Here is a 14,993-nt window from a genome sequence, read left to right on the forward strand (position 1 = left end):
ATGTATATGCATGTGGGTGCATACACGTCTATATATAGGGGTCTGAGTATGTAGATATGGGTATTTAGGGGTGACATGTGCAGGTATGTGCGTGCAGATGCTTCACGGCTGCCCCCGCAGTTAAAGTTTCGGCGCAGGGGGGCACGCTGAGGCGCAGGTGCATGTGCGGGTATATATATATGTATACGGGTACGTATATATATGTGTACATGGGTGCATGTAAATCTGTGCATACGTATGTCTATGTAGGCATGTATGTGTATGCGTATGGGCACATGTAGATGCGCGCTTGTGTGGGCACACGTAGATGCCAATGGAGCTCTTTATCTAGTGACATTATAAACTATATAAATACACTGTAGTATTTATTAGATGATAAATACTTGTTTATGGGAATCACAATGCTTAGCATTTATGCTTGGTTACTTTTATCTGAATTCCCCAATTAATACATGTGGAAGGGGTGCAGGTGCGTATGGGTGCACATGGATGCGCGAGTGGGTTGTGGGGCACGTGTGGGCGCACGTGGATGCGCGCGTGTGTATGGGCGCGTGTGTATGGGCGAGCGTAGATGCGTATGGGCGCACGTGGATGCGCGCGTGTGTGGGCACACGTAGATGCGCGCGTGTGTATAGGGGCACACGTAAATGCGCGCGTGTGTATATGGGCACACGTAAATGCGCGCGTGTGTATATGGGCACACGGAAATGCGCGCGTGTGTATATGGGCACACGTAAATGCGCGCGTGTGTATAAGGGCACACGTAAATGCGCGCGTGTGCATAAGGGCACACGTAAATGCGCGCGTGTGTATAAGGGCACACGTAAATGCGCGCGTGTGTATAAGGGCACACGTAAATGCGCGCGTGTGTATAAGGGCACACGTAAATGCGCGCGTGGGTATAAGAGCACACGTAAATGCGCGCGTGGGTATGAGAGCACACGTAAATGCGCGCGTGTGTATATGGGCACACGGAAATGCGGGCGTGTGTATATGGGCACACGGAAATGCGGGCGTGTGTATATGGGCACACGGAAATGCGGGCGTGTGTATATGGGCACACGGAAATGCGGGCGTGTGTATATGGGCACACGGAAATGCGGGCGTGTGTATATGGGCACACGGAAATGCGGGCGTATGTATATGGGCACACGGAAATGCGGGCGTGTGTATATGGGCACACGGAAATGCGGGCGTGTGTATATGGGCACACGGAAATGCGGGCGTATGTATATGGGCACACGGAAATGCGGGCGTGTGTATATGGGCACACGGAAATGCGGGCGTATGTATATGGGCACACGGAAATGCGCGCGTGTGTATAAGGGCACACGTAAATGCGCGCGTGTGTATAAGGGCACACGTAAATGCGCGCGTGTGTATAAGGGCACACGGAAATGCGCGCGTGGGTATAAGAGCACACGGAAATGCGCGCGTGGGTATGAGAGCACACGTAAATGCGCGCGTGTGTATATGGGCACACGGAAATGCGGGCGTGTGTATATGGGCACACGGAAATGCGGGCGTGTGTATATGGGCACACGGAAATGCGGGCGTGTGTATATGGGCACACGGAAATGCGGGCGTATGTATATGGGCACACGGAAATGCGGGCGTGTGTATATGGGCACACGGAAATGCGCGCGTGTGTATATGGGCACACGGAAATGCGGGCGTGTGTATATGGGCACACGTAAATGCGGGCGTGTGTATATGGGCACACGGAAATGCGGGCGTGTGTATATGGGCACACGTAAATGCGGGCGTGTGTATATGGGCACACGGAAATGCGGGCGTGTGTATATGGGCACACGGAAATGCGCGCGTGTGTATATGGGCACACGGAAATGCGGGCGTGTGTATATGGGCACACGTAAATGCGGGCGTGTGTATATGGGCACACGTAAATGCGGGCGTGTGTATATGGGCACACGGAAATGCGCGCGTGTGTATATGGGCACACGGAAATGCGGGCGTGTGTATATGGGCACACGTAAATGCGGGCGTGTGTATATGGGCACACGGAAATTCGCGCGTGGGTATATATGGACACACGGAAATGCGCGCGTGGGTATATATGGGCACACGGAAATGCGCGCGTGGATGCTGTGGGGGACTGCGTAGCTGCTATAGGATTAGAACAGTCTGGCGAGCGCACACGCAGCGTTGAGTAGCTCAGGGCCCAGTTAAGCGAGCATCCCCCAACCAGCACCCCACAGCAGCATGGCGTCAATGGCAGAGCAGTTCCGCCTTCAAGTCGAGGCGGGAAACCATGACGAGGCATGGTTGGACCGGCGCCAGCGGGCGTTGTTCTCAGCGAGACCAGCGCGTGGCACTAAGGCCGCTCCCCGCGGGAAGGGGACGCGGAGGGCGCTGCAGCACAACGCGTCAGGCGACAGTCCTCAGTCAGCATTGCGCGCTAGACAGGCGGCAGGCTGAGAGGCCGCACTCCACAGGAAGGGAGCGCGGAGGGTGCTGCAGTGCAAGGTGGCAGGCGAAGTTCAGCAACCGCACGCAGGGCGGCAGCCTTCGGTAACGGTACCGCAAGGCAGGGCGTCACAGCGGCCAGGTCGGGCCTCAGCGATGGTGGGGAGGACTTCGACCGCTGGGACGCAGGACACGGCGGATCGGCGCGCAGGTCGGCCCGCCAAGGAGGGGCGGCGACTTCCAGCCACCGTGACGCGGAACAGGGCGTCACGGCATGCCACACGGCCGCCCGTTGCTGACACTGGCGGTGTCACTGTCAGGATTTCGCCTGCAGAGTCGGCAGGGCCAAGGAGACCAGGACGGCCAACCGCAACCGCGGTTGGTGCCAGTGTGTTTCGTAGAGCGGAGAATCCAGCATGGTTCGACTACGCGGAGCCAGCATCGGGCGAAGGGCGAACCAGGTCGCTGCCCAGGTCTCTTCCTCATGGGAAGCCACGGATGGGTAAGAAACCCGCGGCGTTAAAGAGGGGGCGGCTGGGCGACAGGACGAACGCTTTTAGGCATTGGCTGGCATCACAGGTGGTCCGCACAGAGCACGAGAGCACAGGTGATGCTGCAGGGAGGGACATTCCAGGGGGTGCAGCAGGCGTAAGGCAGGCAGCGCATGGGCTATCCCTGGATCCATCGACGCTTAGTGCAGCAGGGAAGGAGAGCTTCACGGCAGCCTTGGTAGGCATGCTGAAGGCTTTGGAGCCACAGGCGTCAGTCTCCTTCGGTGCAGGGACTTCAACGGTGGCAGGTGAGGCAGGCGCAGCGTTAGGAGTTGCAGCTGCATGAGGGGTGCACATCGGCGACGGGGCAGTGGCATCAAACCTCGCCACAACGGCCTCAAGCCTAACCCCGGTGTCTCCTCCTACGGCCGGGGTTGTCGGCACCACTTGTTCCCTTCCCATTGCAGCCGGGGGTCCCGGGTTTATTAGCTCCCCCAGCCTCATCGACCCCGGTGTCTCTTCTCACGGCCGGGGTCCCGGACGCCGTTTTTTACAAAAAGTACACGTGAACAAACAAGAATCTTACTTGATTTGGTAAAGAAAAAATAGTCTAAAAGGATACTAAATCCATGACCAATATTTCTGAATTCAAGATTTCCGTTGCCGTCACAATATCTTGTTTGAAAACGTATTTTTACACATAAAAGGCAAAAGAACTGAATAGTTCTACTGGGTTTTGAACCCAGGACCTTCTGCGTGTAAAGCAGACGTGATAACCACTACACTATAGAACTCTTAAAAATGTTTCGTGAAACAGCTTTTCTGTCCGCAAGAAAGCACATCTGATTTATTTGTGTGTGCTTGAAATCTTGCTTAAATTGAGCTTACGTTTTCTGTTTAATAATATATATTTCAAAAAGTACAATTGAACAAACAAGAATCTTACTTGATTTGGTAAAGAAAAAATAGTCTATAAGGATACTAAAACCATAACCAATATTTCTGAATTCAAGATTTCCGTTGCCATCACAATATCTTGTTTGAAAACGTATATTTACACATAAAAGGCAAAACAACTACATAGTTCCACTGGGTTTTGAACGCAGGACCTTCTGCGTGTTAAGCAGACGTGATAACCACTACACTATGGAACTCTTAAAAATGATTCCTGAAAAAGCTTTTCTGTCCTCAAGAAAGCCCATCTAATTAATTTGTGTGTGTGCTTGAAATTTTGCTTAAATTGAGCTTACGTTTTCTGTTCAATAATATATATTTCAAAAAGTACACTTGAACAAACAAGAATCTTACTTGATTTGGTAAAGAAAAAATAGTCTAAAAGGATACTGAAACCATAACCAATATTTCTGAATTCAAGATTTCCATTGCCGTCACAATATCTTGTATGAAAACTTACATTAATGAATAAAAGACAAGACAACTGAATAGTTCTACTGGATTTTGAATCCAGGAACTTCTGCGTGTTAAGCAGATTTGATAACAACTACACTATAGAACTCTTAAAAATATTTCGTGAAACAGCTTTTCTGTCCGCAAGAAAGCACATCTGATTCATTTGTGTGTGCTTGAAATCTTGCTTAAATTGAGCTTACGTTTTCTGTTTAAAAATATATATTTCAAATACTACACTTGAACAAATAAGCATCTTACTTGATTTGGTAAAGAAAAAATAGTCTAAAAGGATACTGAAACCATAACCAATATTTCTGAATTCAAGATTTCCGTTGCCGTCACAATATCTTGTTTGAAAACGTATTTTTACACATAAAAGGCAAAAGAACTGAATAGTTCTACAGGGTTTTGAACCCAGGACCTTCTGCGTGTAAAGCAGACGTGATAACCACTACACTATAGAACTCTTAAAAATGTTTCGTGAAACAGCTTTTCTGTCCGCAAGAAAGCACATCTGATTTATTTGTGTGTGCTTGAAATCTTGCTTAAATTGAGCTTACGTTTTCTGTTTAATAATATATATTTCAAAAAGTACACTTGAACAAACAAGAATCTTACTTGATTTGGTAAAGAAAAAATAGTCTAAAAGGATACTAAAACCATAACCAATATTTCTGAATTCAAGATTTCCGTTGCCATCACAATATCTTGTTTGAAAACGTATATTTACACATAAAAGGCTAAACAACTACATAGTTCCACTGGGTTTTGAACGCAGGACCTTCTGCGTGTTAAGCAGACGTGATAACCACTACACTATAGAACTCTTAAAAATGATTCCTGAAAAAGCTTTTCTGTCCTCAAGAAAGCCCATCTAATTAATTTGTGTGTGTGCTTGAAATTTTGCTTAAATTGAGCTTACGTTTTCTGTTCAATAATATATATTTCAAAAAGTACACTTGAACAAACAAGAATCTTACTTGATTTGGTAAAGAAAAAATAGTCTAAAAGGATACTGAAACCATAACCAATATTTCTGAATTCAAGATTTCCATTGCCGTCACAATATCTTGTATGAAAACTTACATTAATGAATAAAAGACAAGACAACTGAATAGTTCTACTGGATTTTGAATCCAGGAACTTCTGCGTGTTAAGCAGATTTGATAACAACTACACTATAGAACTCTTAAAAATATTTCGTGAAACAGCTTTTCTGTCCGCAAGAAAGCACATCTGATTCATTTGTGTGTGCTTGAAATCTTGCTTAAATTGAGCTTACGTTTTCTGTTTAAAAATATATATTTCAAATACTACACTTGAACAAATAAGCATCTTACTTGATTTGGTAAAGAAAAAATAGTCTAAAAGGATACTGAAACCATAACCAATATTTCTGAATTCAAGATTTCCGTTGCCGTCACAATATCTTGTTTGAAAACGTATTTTTACACATAAAAGGCAAAAGAACTGAATAGTTCTACTGGGTTTTGAACCCAGGACCTTCTGCGTGTAAAGCAGACGTGATAACCACTACACTATAGAACTCTTAAAAATGTTTCGTGAAACAGCTTTTCTGTCCGCAAGAAAGCACATCTGATTTATTTGTGTGTGCTTGAAATCTTGCTTAAATTGAGCTTACGTTTTCTGTTTAATAATATATATTTCAAAAAGTACACTTGAACAAACAAGAATCTTACTTGATTTGGTAAAGAAAAAATAGTCTAAAAGGATACTAAAACCATAACCAATATTTCTGAATTCAAGATTTCCGTTGCCATCACAATATCTTGTTTGAAAACGTATATTTACACATAAAAGGCTAAACAACTACATAGTTCCACTGGGTTTTGAACGCAGGACCTTCTGCGTGTTAAGCAGACGTGATAACCACTACACTATAGAACTCTTAAAAATGATTCCTGAAAAAGCTTTTCTGTCCTCAAGAAAGCCCATCTAATTAATTTGTGTGTGTGCTTGAAATTTTGCTTAAATTGAGCTTACGTTTTCTGTTCAATAATATATATTTCAAAAAGTACACTTGAACAAACAAGAATCTTACTTGATTTGGTAAAGAAAAAATAGTCTAAAAGGATACTGAAACCATAACCAATATTTCTGAATTCAAGATTTCCATTGCCGTCACAATATCTTGTATGAAAACTTACATTAATGAATAAAAGACAAGACAACTGAATAGTTCTACTGGATTTTGAATCCAGGAACTTCTGCGTGTTAAGCAGATTTGATAACAACTACACTATAGAACTCTTAAAAATATTTCGTGAAACAGCTTTTCTGTCCGCAAGAAAGCACATCTGATTCATTTGTGTGTGCTTGAAATCTTGCTTAAATTGAGCTTACGTTTTCTGTTTAAAAATATATATTTCAAATACTACACTTGAACAAACAAGCATCTTATTTGATTTGGTAAAGAAAAAATAGTCTAAAAGGATACTGAAACCATAACCAATATTTCTGAATTCAAGATTTCCGTTGCCGTCACAATATCTTGTTTGAAAACGTATTTTTACACATAAAAGGCAAAAGAACTGAATAGTTCTACTGGGTTTTGAACCCAGGACCTTCTGCGTGTAAAGCAGACGTGATAACCACTACACTATAGAACTCTTAAAAATGTTTCATGAAACAGCTTTTCTGTCCGCAAGAAAGCACACCTGATTCATTTGTGTGTGCTTGAATCTTGCTTAAGTTGAGCTTACGTTTTCTGTTTAATAATATATATTTCAAAAAGTACAATTGAACAAACAAGAATCTTACTTGATTTGGTAAAGAAAAAATAGTCTAAAAGGACACTAAAACCATAACCAATATTTCTGAATGCAAGATTTCCATTGCCGTCACAATATCTTGTATGAAAACATACATTTATGAATAAAAGACAAGACAACTGAATAGTTCTACTGGGTTTTGAACCCAGGACCTTCTGCGTGTAAAGCAGACGTGATAACCACTACACTATAGAACTCTTAAAAATGTTTCGTGAAACAGCTTTTCTGTCCGCAAGAAAGCACATCTGATTTATTTGTGTGTGCTTGAGATCTTGCTTAAATTGAGCTTACGTTTTCTGTTTAATAATATATATTTCAAAAAGTACACTTGAACAAACAAGAATCTTACTTGATTTGGTAAAGAAAAAATAGTCTATAAGGATACTAAAACCATAACCAATATTTCTGAATTCAAGATTTCCGTTGCCATCACAATATCTTGTTTGAAAACGTATATTTACACATAAAAGGCAAAACAACTACATAGTTCCACTGGGTTTTGAACGCAGGACCTTCTGCGTGTTAAGCAGACGTGATAACCACTACACTATGGAACTCTTAAAAATGATTCCTGAAAAAGCTTTTCTGTCCTCAAGAAAGCCCATCTAATTAATTTGTGTGTGTGCTTGAAATTTTGCTTAAATTGAGCTTACGTTTTCTGTTCAATAATATATATTTCAAAAAGTACACTTGAACAAACAAGAATCTTACTTGATTTGGTAAAGAAAAAATAGTCTAAAAGGATACTGAAACCATAACCAATATTTCTGAATTCAAGATTTCCATTGCCGTCACAATATCTTGTATGAAAACTTACATTAATGAATAAAAGACAAGACAACTGAATAGTTCTACTGGATTTTGAATCCAGGAACTTCTGCGTGTTAAGCAGATTTGATAACAACTACACTATAGAACTCTTAAAAATATTTCGTGAAACAGCTTTTCTGTCCGCAAGAAAGCACATCTGATTCATTTGTGTGTGCTTGAAATCTTGCTTAAATTGAGCTTACGTTTTCTGTTTAAAAATATATATTTCAAATACTACACTTGAACAAATAAGCATCTTACTTGATTTGGTAAAGAAAAAATAGTCTAAAAGGATACTGAAACCATAACCAATATTTCTGAATTCAAGATTTCCGTTGCCGTCACAATATCTTGTTTGAAAACGTATTTTTACACATAAAAGGCAAAAGAACTGAATAGTTCTACTGGGTTTTGAACCCAGGACCTTCTGCGTGTAAAGCAGACGTGATAACCACTACACTATAGAACTCTTAAAAATGTTTCGTGAAACAGCTTTTCTGTCCGCAAGAAAGCACATCTGATTTATTTGTGTGTGCTTGAAATCTTGCTTAAATTGAGCTTACGTTTTCTGTTTAATAATATATATTTCAAAAAGTACACTTGAACAAACAAGAATCTTACTTGATTTGGTAAAGAAAAAATAGTCTAAAAGGATACTAAAACCATAACCAATATTTCTGAATTCAAGATTTCCGTTGCCATCACAATATCTTGTATGAAAACTTACATTAATGAATAAAAGACAAGACAACTGAATAGTTCTACTGGATTTTGAATCCAGGAACTTCTGCGTATTAAGCAGACGTGATAACCACTACACTATAGAACTCTTAAAAATAATTCGTGAAACAGCTTTTCTGTCCGCAAGAAAGCACATCTGATTCATTTGTGTGTGCTTGAAATCTTGCTTAAATTGAGCTTACGTTTTCTGTTTAAAAATATATATTTCAAATACTACACTTGAACAAACAAGCATCTTACTTGATTTGGTAAAGAAAAAATAGTCTAAAAGGATACTGAAACCATAACCAATATTTCTGAATTCAAGATTTCCGTTGCCGTCACAATATCTTGTTTGAAAACGTATTTTTACACATAAAAGGCAAAAGAACTGAATAGTTCTACTGGGTTTTGAACCCAGGACCTTCTGCGTGTAAAGCAGACGTGATAACCACTACACTATAGAACTCTTAAAAATGTTTCATGAAACAGCTTTTCTGTCCGCAAGAAAGCACACCTGATTCATTTGTGTGTGCTTGAATCTTGCTTAAGTTGAGCTTACGTTTTCTGTTTAATAATATATATTTCAAAAAGTACAATTGAACAAACAAGAATCTTACTTGATTTGGTAAAGAAAAAATAGTCTAAAAGGACACTAAAACCATAACCAATATTTCTGAATGCAAGATTTCCATTGCCGTCACAATATCTTGTATGAAAACATACATTTATGAATAAAAGACAAGACAACTGAATAGTTCTACTGGGTTTTGAACCGAGGACCTTCTGCGTGTAAAGCAGACGTGATAACCACTACACTATAGAACTCTTAAAAATGTTTCATGAAACAGCTTTTCTGTCCGCAAGAAAGCACACCTGATTCATTTGTGTGTGCTTGAATCTTGCTTAAATTGAGCTTACGTTTTCTGTTTAATAATATATATTTCAAAAAGTACACTTGAACAAACAAGAATCTTACTTGATTTGGTAAAGAAAAAATAGTCTATAAGGATACTAAAACCATAACCAATATTTCTGAATTCAAGATTTCCGTTGCCATCACAATATCTTGTTTGAAAACGTATATTTACACATAAAAGGCAAAACAACTACATAGTTCCACTGGGTTTTGAACGCAGGACCTTCTGCGTGTTAAGCAGACGTGATAACCACTACACTATGGAACTCTTAAAAATGATTCCTGAAAAAGCTTTTCTGTCCTCAAGAAAGCCCATCTAATTAATTTGTGTGTGTGCTTGAAATTTTGCTTAAATTGAGCTTACGTTTTCTGTTCAATAATATATATTTCAAAAAGTACACTTGAACAAACAAGAATCTTACTTGATTTGGTAAAGAAAAAATAGTCTAAAAGGATACTGAAACCATAACCAATATTTCTGAATTCAAGATTTCCATTGCCGTCACAATATCTTGTATGAAAACTTACATTAATGAATAAAAGACAAGACAACTGAATAGTTCTACTGGATTTTGAATCCAGGAACTTCTGCGTGTTAAGCAGATTTGATAACAACTACACTATAGAACTCTTAAAAATATTTCGTGAAACAGCTTTTCTGTCCGCAAGAAAGCACATCTGATTCATTTGTGTGTGCTTGAAATCTTGCTTAAATTGAGCTTACGTTTTCTGTTTAAAAATATATATTTCAAATACTACACTTGAACAAATAAGCATCTTACTTGATTTGGTAAAGAAAAAATAGTCTAAAAGGATACTGAAACCATAACCAATATTTCTGAATTCAAGATTTCCGTTGCCGTCACAATATCTTGTTTGAAAACGTATTTTTACACATAAAAGGCAAAAGAACTGAATAGTTCTACTGGGTTTTGAACCCAGGACCTTCTGCGTGTAAAGCAGACGTGATAACCACTACACTATAGAACTCTAAAAAATGTTTCGTGAAACAGCTTTTCTGTCCGCAAGAAAGCACATCTGATTTATTTGTGTGTGCTTGAAATCTTGCTTAAATTGAGCTTACGTTTTCTGTTTAATAATATATATTTCAAAAAGTACACTTGAACAAACAAGAATCTTACTTGATTTGGTAAAGAAAAAATAGTCTAAAAGGATACTAAAACCATAACCAATATTTCTGAATTCAAGATTTCCGTTGCCATCACAATATCTTGTTTGAAAACGTATATTTACACATAAAAGGCAAAACAACTACATAGTTCCACTGGGTTTTGAACGCAGGACCTTCTGCGTGTTAAGCAGACGTGATAACCACTACACTATAGAACTCTTAAAAATGATTCCTGAAAAAGCTTTTCTGTCCTCAAGAAAGCCCATCTAATTAATTTGTGTGTGTGCTTGAAATTTTGCTTAAATTGAGCTTACGTTTTCTGTTCAATAATATATATTTCAAAAAGTACACTTGAACAAACAAGAATCTTACTTGATTTGGTAAAGAAAAAATAGTCTAAAAGGATACTGAAACCATAACCAATATTTCTGAATTCAAGATTTCCATTGCCGTCACAATATCTTGTATGAAAACTTACATTAATGAATAAAAGACAAGACAACTGAATAGTTCTACTGGATTTTGAATCCAGGAACTTCTGCGTGTTAAGCAGATTTGATAACAACTACACTATAGAACTCTTAAAAATATTTCGTGAAACAGCTTTTCTGTCCGCAAGAAAGCACATCTGATTCATTTGTGTGTGCTTGAAATCTTGCTTAAATTGAGCTTACGTTTTCTGTTTAAAAATATATATTTCAAATACTACACTTGAACAAACAAGCATCTTACTTGATTTGGTAAAGAAAAAATAGTCTAAAAGGATACTGAAACCATAACCAATATTTCTGAATTCAAGATTTCCGTTGCCGTCACAATATCTTGTTTGAAAACGTATTTTTACACATAAAAGGCAAAAGAACTGAATAGTTCTACTGGGTTTTGAACCCAGGACCTTCTGCGTGTAAAGCAGACGTGATAACCACTACACTATAGAACTCTTAAAAATGTTTCATGAAACAGCTTTTCTGTCCGCAAGAAAGCACACCTGATTCATTTGTGTGTGCTTGAATCTTGCTTAAGTTGAGCTTACGTTTTCTGTTTAATAATATATATTTCAAAAAGTACAATTGAACAAAAAAGAATCTTACTTGATTTGGTAAAGAAAAAATAGTCTAAAAGGACACTAAAACCATAACCAATATTTCTGAATGCAAGATTTCCATTGCCGTCACAATATCTTGTATGAAAACATACATTTATGAATAAAAGACAAGACAACTGAATAGTTCTACTGGGTTTTGAACCCAGGACCTTCTGCGTGTAAAGCAGACGTGATAACCACTACACTATAGAACTCTTAAAAATGTTTCGTGAAACAGCTTTTCTGTCCGCAAGAAAGCACATCTGATTTATTTGTGTGTGCTTGAGATCTTGCTTAAATTGAGCTTACGTTTTCTGTTTAATAATATATATTTCAAAAAGTACACTTGAACAAACAAGAATCTTACTTGATTTGGTAAAGAAAAAATAGTCTATACGGATACTAAAACCATAACCAATATTTCTGAATTCAAGATTTCCGTTGCCATCACAATATCTTGTTTGAAAACGTATATTTACACATAAAAGGCAAAACAACTACATAGTTCCACTGGGTTTTGAACGCAGGACCTTCTGCGTGTTAAGCAGACGTGATAACCACTACACTATGGAACTCTTAAAAATGATTCCTGAAAAAGCTTTTCTGTCCTCAAGAAAGCCCATCTAATTAATTTGTGTGTGTGCTTGAAATTTTGCTTAAATTGAGCTAACGTTTTCTGTTCAATAATATATATTTCAAAAAGTACACTTGAACAAACAAGAATCTTACTTTATTTGGTAAAGAAAAAATAGTCTAAAAGGATACTGAAACCATAACCAATATTTCTGAATTCAAGATTTCCATTGCCGTCACAATATCTTGTATGAAAACTTACATTAATGAATAAAAGACAAGACAACTGAATAGTTCTACTGGATTTTGAATCCAGGAACTTCTGCGTGTTAAGCAGATTTGATAACAACTACACTATAGAACTCTTAAAAATATTTCGTGAAACAGCTTTTCTGTCCGCAAGAAAGCACATCTGATTCATTTGTGTGTGCTTGAAATCTTGCTTAAATTGAGCTTACGTTTTCTGTTTAAAAATATATATTTCAAATACTACACTTGAACAAATAAGCATCTTACTTGATTTGGTAAAGAAAAAATAGTCTAAAAGGATACTGAAACCATAACCAATATTTCTGAATTCAAGATTTCCGTTGCCGTCACAATATCTTGTTTGAAAACGTATTTTTACACATAAAAGGCAAAAGAACTGAATAGTTCTACTGGGTTTTGAACCCAGGACCTTCTGCGTGTAAAGCAGACGTGATAACCACTACACTATAGAACTCTTAAAAATGTTTCGTGAAACAGCTTTTCTGTCCGCAAGAAAGCACATCTGATTTATTTGTGTGTGCTTGAAATCTTGCTTAAATTGAGCTTACGTTTTCTGTTTAATAATATATATTTCAAAAAGTACACTTGAACAAACAAGAATCTTACTTGATTTGGTAAAGAAAAAATAGTCTAAAAGGATACTAAAACCATAACCAATATTTCTGAATTCAAGATTTCCGTTGCCATCACAATATCTTGTATGAAAACTTACATTAATGAATAAAAGACAAGACAACTGAATAGTTCTACTGGATTTTGAATCCAGGAACTTCTGCGTATTAAGCAGACGTGATAACCACTACACTATAGAACTCTTAAAAATATTTCGTGAAACAGCTTTTCTGTCCGCAAGAAAGCACATCTGATTCATTTGTGTGTGCTTGAAATCTTGCTTAAATTGAGCTTACGTTTTCTGTTTAAAAATATATATTTCAAATACTACACTTGAACAAACAAGCATCTTACTTGATTTGGTAAAGAAAAAATAGTCTAAAAGGATACTGAAACCATAACCAATATTTCTGAATTCAAGATTTCCGTTGCCGTCACAATATCTTGTTTGAAAACGTATTTTTACACATAAAAGGCAAAAGAACTGAATAGTTCTACTGGGTTTTGAACCCAGGACCTTCTGCGTGTAAAGCAGACGTGATAACCACTACACTATAGAACTCTTAAAAATGTTTCATGAAACAGCTTTTCTGTCCGCAAGAAAGCACACCTGATTCATTTGTGTGTGCTTGAATCTTAATTAAGTTGAGCTTACGTTTTCTGTTTAATAATATATATTTCAAAAAGTACAATTGAACAAACAAGAATCTTACTTGATTTGGTAAAGAAAAAATAGTCTAAAAGGACACTAAAACCATAACCAATATTTCTGAATGCAAGATTTCCATTGCCGTCACAATATCTTGTATGAAAACATACATTTATGAATAAAAGACAAGACAACTGAATAGTTCTACTGGGTTTTGAACCCAGGACCTTCTGCGTGTAAAGCAGACGTGATAACCACTACACTATAGAACTCTTAAAAATGTTTCGTGAAACAGCTTTTCTGTCCGCAAGAAAGCACATCTGATTTATTTGTGTGTGCTTGAGATCTTGCTTAAATTGAGCTTACGTTTTCTGTTTAATAATATATATTTCAAAAAGTACACTTGAACAAACAAGAATCTTACTTGATTTGGTAAAGAAAAAATAGTCTAAAAGGATACTGAAACCATAACCAATATTTCTGAATTCAAGATTTCCATTGCCGTCACAATATCTTGTATGAAAACTTACATTAATGAATAAAAGACAAGACAACTGAATAGTTCTACTGGATTTTGAATCCAGGAACTTCTGCGTGTTAAGCAGATTTGATAACAACTACACTATAGAACTCTTAAAAATATTTCGTGAAACAGCTTTTCTGTCCGCAAGAAAGCACATCTGATTCATTTGTGTGTGCTTGAAATCTTGCTTAAATTGAGCTTACGTTTTCTGTTTAAAAATATATATTTCAAATACTACACTTGAACAAATAAGCATCTTACTTGATTTGGTAAAGAAAAAATAGTCTAAAAGGATACTGAAACCATAACCAATATTTCTGAATTCAAGATTTCCGTTGCCGTCACAATATCTTGTTTGAAAACGTATTTTTACACATAAAAGGCAAAAGAACTGAATAGTTCTACTGGGTTTTGAACCCAGGACCTTCTGCGTGTAAAGCAGACGTGATAACCACTACACTATAGAACTCTTAAAAATGTTTCGTGAAACAGCTTTTCTGTCCGCAAGAAAGCACATCTGATTTATTTGTGTGTGCTTGAAATCTTGCTTAAATTGAGCTTACGTTTTCTGTTTAATAATA

At 38.0% G+C, this 14,993-nt stretch overlaps 15 non-coding genes across 15 annotated transcripts; all 15 read right to left on the bottom strand.

Annotated features, from left to right (window-relative positions):
• Window positions 1–3,639: 3,639 nt before the first annotated feature.
• Window positions 3,640–3,712, bottom strand: TRNAV-UAC (transfer RNA valine (anticodon UAC)). The gene has a single exon. It is a non-coding gene; the product is annotated as a tRNA-Val (tRNA).
• A 1,009-nt stretch (window positions 3,713–4,721) lies between these two features.
• Window positions 4,722–4,794, bottom strand: TRNAV-UAC (transfer RNA valine (anticodon UAC)). The gene has a single exon. It is a non-coding gene; the product is annotated as a tRNA-Val (tRNA).
• Window positions 4,795–5,803: 1,009 nt separating this feature from the next.
• On the bottom strand, window positions 5,804–5,876 carry TRNAV-UAC (transfer RNA valine (anticodon UAC)). Its single transcript has one exon. It is a non-coding gene; the product is annotated as a tRNA-Val (tRNA).
• Window positions 5,877–6,885: 1,009 nt separating this feature from the next.
• TRNAV-UAC (transfer RNA valine (anticodon UAC)) lies at window positions 6,886–6,958 on the bottom strand. Its single transcript has one exon. It is a non-coding gene; the product is annotated as a tRNA-Val (tRNA).
• A 286-nt stretch (window positions 6,959–7,244) lies between these two features.
• TRNAV-UAC (transfer RNA valine (anticodon UAC)) lies at window positions 7,245–7,317 on the bottom strand. The gene has a single exon. It is a non-coding gene; the product is annotated as a tRNA-Val (tRNA).
• Window positions 7,318–8,326: 1,009 nt separating this feature from the next.
• TRNAV-UAC (transfer RNA valine (anticodon UAC)) lies at window positions 8,327–8,399 on the bottom strand. The gene has a single exon. It is a non-coding gene; the product is annotated as a tRNA-Val (tRNA).
• A 647-nt stretch (window positions 8,400–9,046) lies between these two features.
• TRNAV-UAC (transfer RNA valine (anticodon UAC)) lies at window positions 9,047–9,119 on the bottom strand. The gene has a single exon. It is a non-coding gene; the product is annotated as a tRNA-Val (tRNA).
• A 286-nt stretch (window positions 9,120–9,405) lies between these two features.
• On the bottom strand, window positions 9,406–9,478 carry TRNAV-UAC (transfer RNA valine (anticodon UAC)). The gene has a single exon. It is a non-coding gene; the product is annotated as a tRNA-Val (tRNA).
• Window positions 9,479–10,486: 1,008 nt separating this feature from the next.
• On the bottom strand, window positions 10,487–10,559 carry TRNAV-UAC (transfer RNA valine (anticodon UAC)). The gene has a single exon. It is a non-coding gene; the product is annotated as a tRNA-Val (tRNA).
• A 1,009-nt stretch (window positions 10,560–11,568) lies between these two features.
• On the bottom strand, window positions 11,569–11,641 carry TRNAV-UAC (transfer RNA valine (anticodon UAC)). The gene has a single exon. It is a non-coding gene; the product is annotated as a tRNA-Val (tRNA).
• Window positions 11,642–11,927: 286 nt separating this feature from the next.
• On the bottom strand, window positions 11,928–12,000 carry TRNAV-UAC (transfer RNA valine (anticodon UAC)). The gene has a single exon. It is a non-coding gene; the product is annotated as a tRNA-Val (tRNA).
• Window positions 12,001–13,009: 1,009 nt separating this feature from the next.
• Window positions 13,010–13,082, bottom strand: TRNAV-UAC (transfer RNA valine (anticodon UAC)). The gene has a single exon. It is a non-coding gene; the product is annotated as a tRNA-Val (tRNA).
• A 647-nt stretch (window positions 13,083–13,729) lies between these two features.
• On the bottom strand, window positions 13,730–13,802 carry TRNAV-UAC (transfer RNA valine (anticodon UAC)). The gene has a single exon. It is a non-coding gene; the product is annotated as a tRNA-Val (tRNA).
• A 286-nt stretch (window positions 13,803–14,088) lies between these two features.
• Window positions 14,089–14,161, bottom strand: TRNAV-UAC (transfer RNA valine (anticodon UAC)). Its single transcript has one exon. It is a non-coding gene; the product is annotated as a tRNA-Val (tRNA).
• Window positions 14,162–14,808: 647 nt separating this feature from the next.
• Window positions 14,809–14,881, bottom strand: TRNAV-UAC (transfer RNA valine (anticodon UAC)). The gene has a single exon. It is a non-coding gene; the product is annotated as a tRNA-Val (tRNA).
• Window positions 14,882–14,993: the final 112 nt, after the last annotated feature.

Source organism: Ascaphus truei, chromosome 18 (assembly GCF_040206685.1).
Source record: "Ascaphus truei isolate aAscTru1 chromosome 18, aAscTru1.hap1, whole genome shotgun sequence".
NCBI lineage: Eukaryota > Metazoa > Chordata > Amphibia > Anura > Ascaphidae > Ascaphus > Ascaphus truei.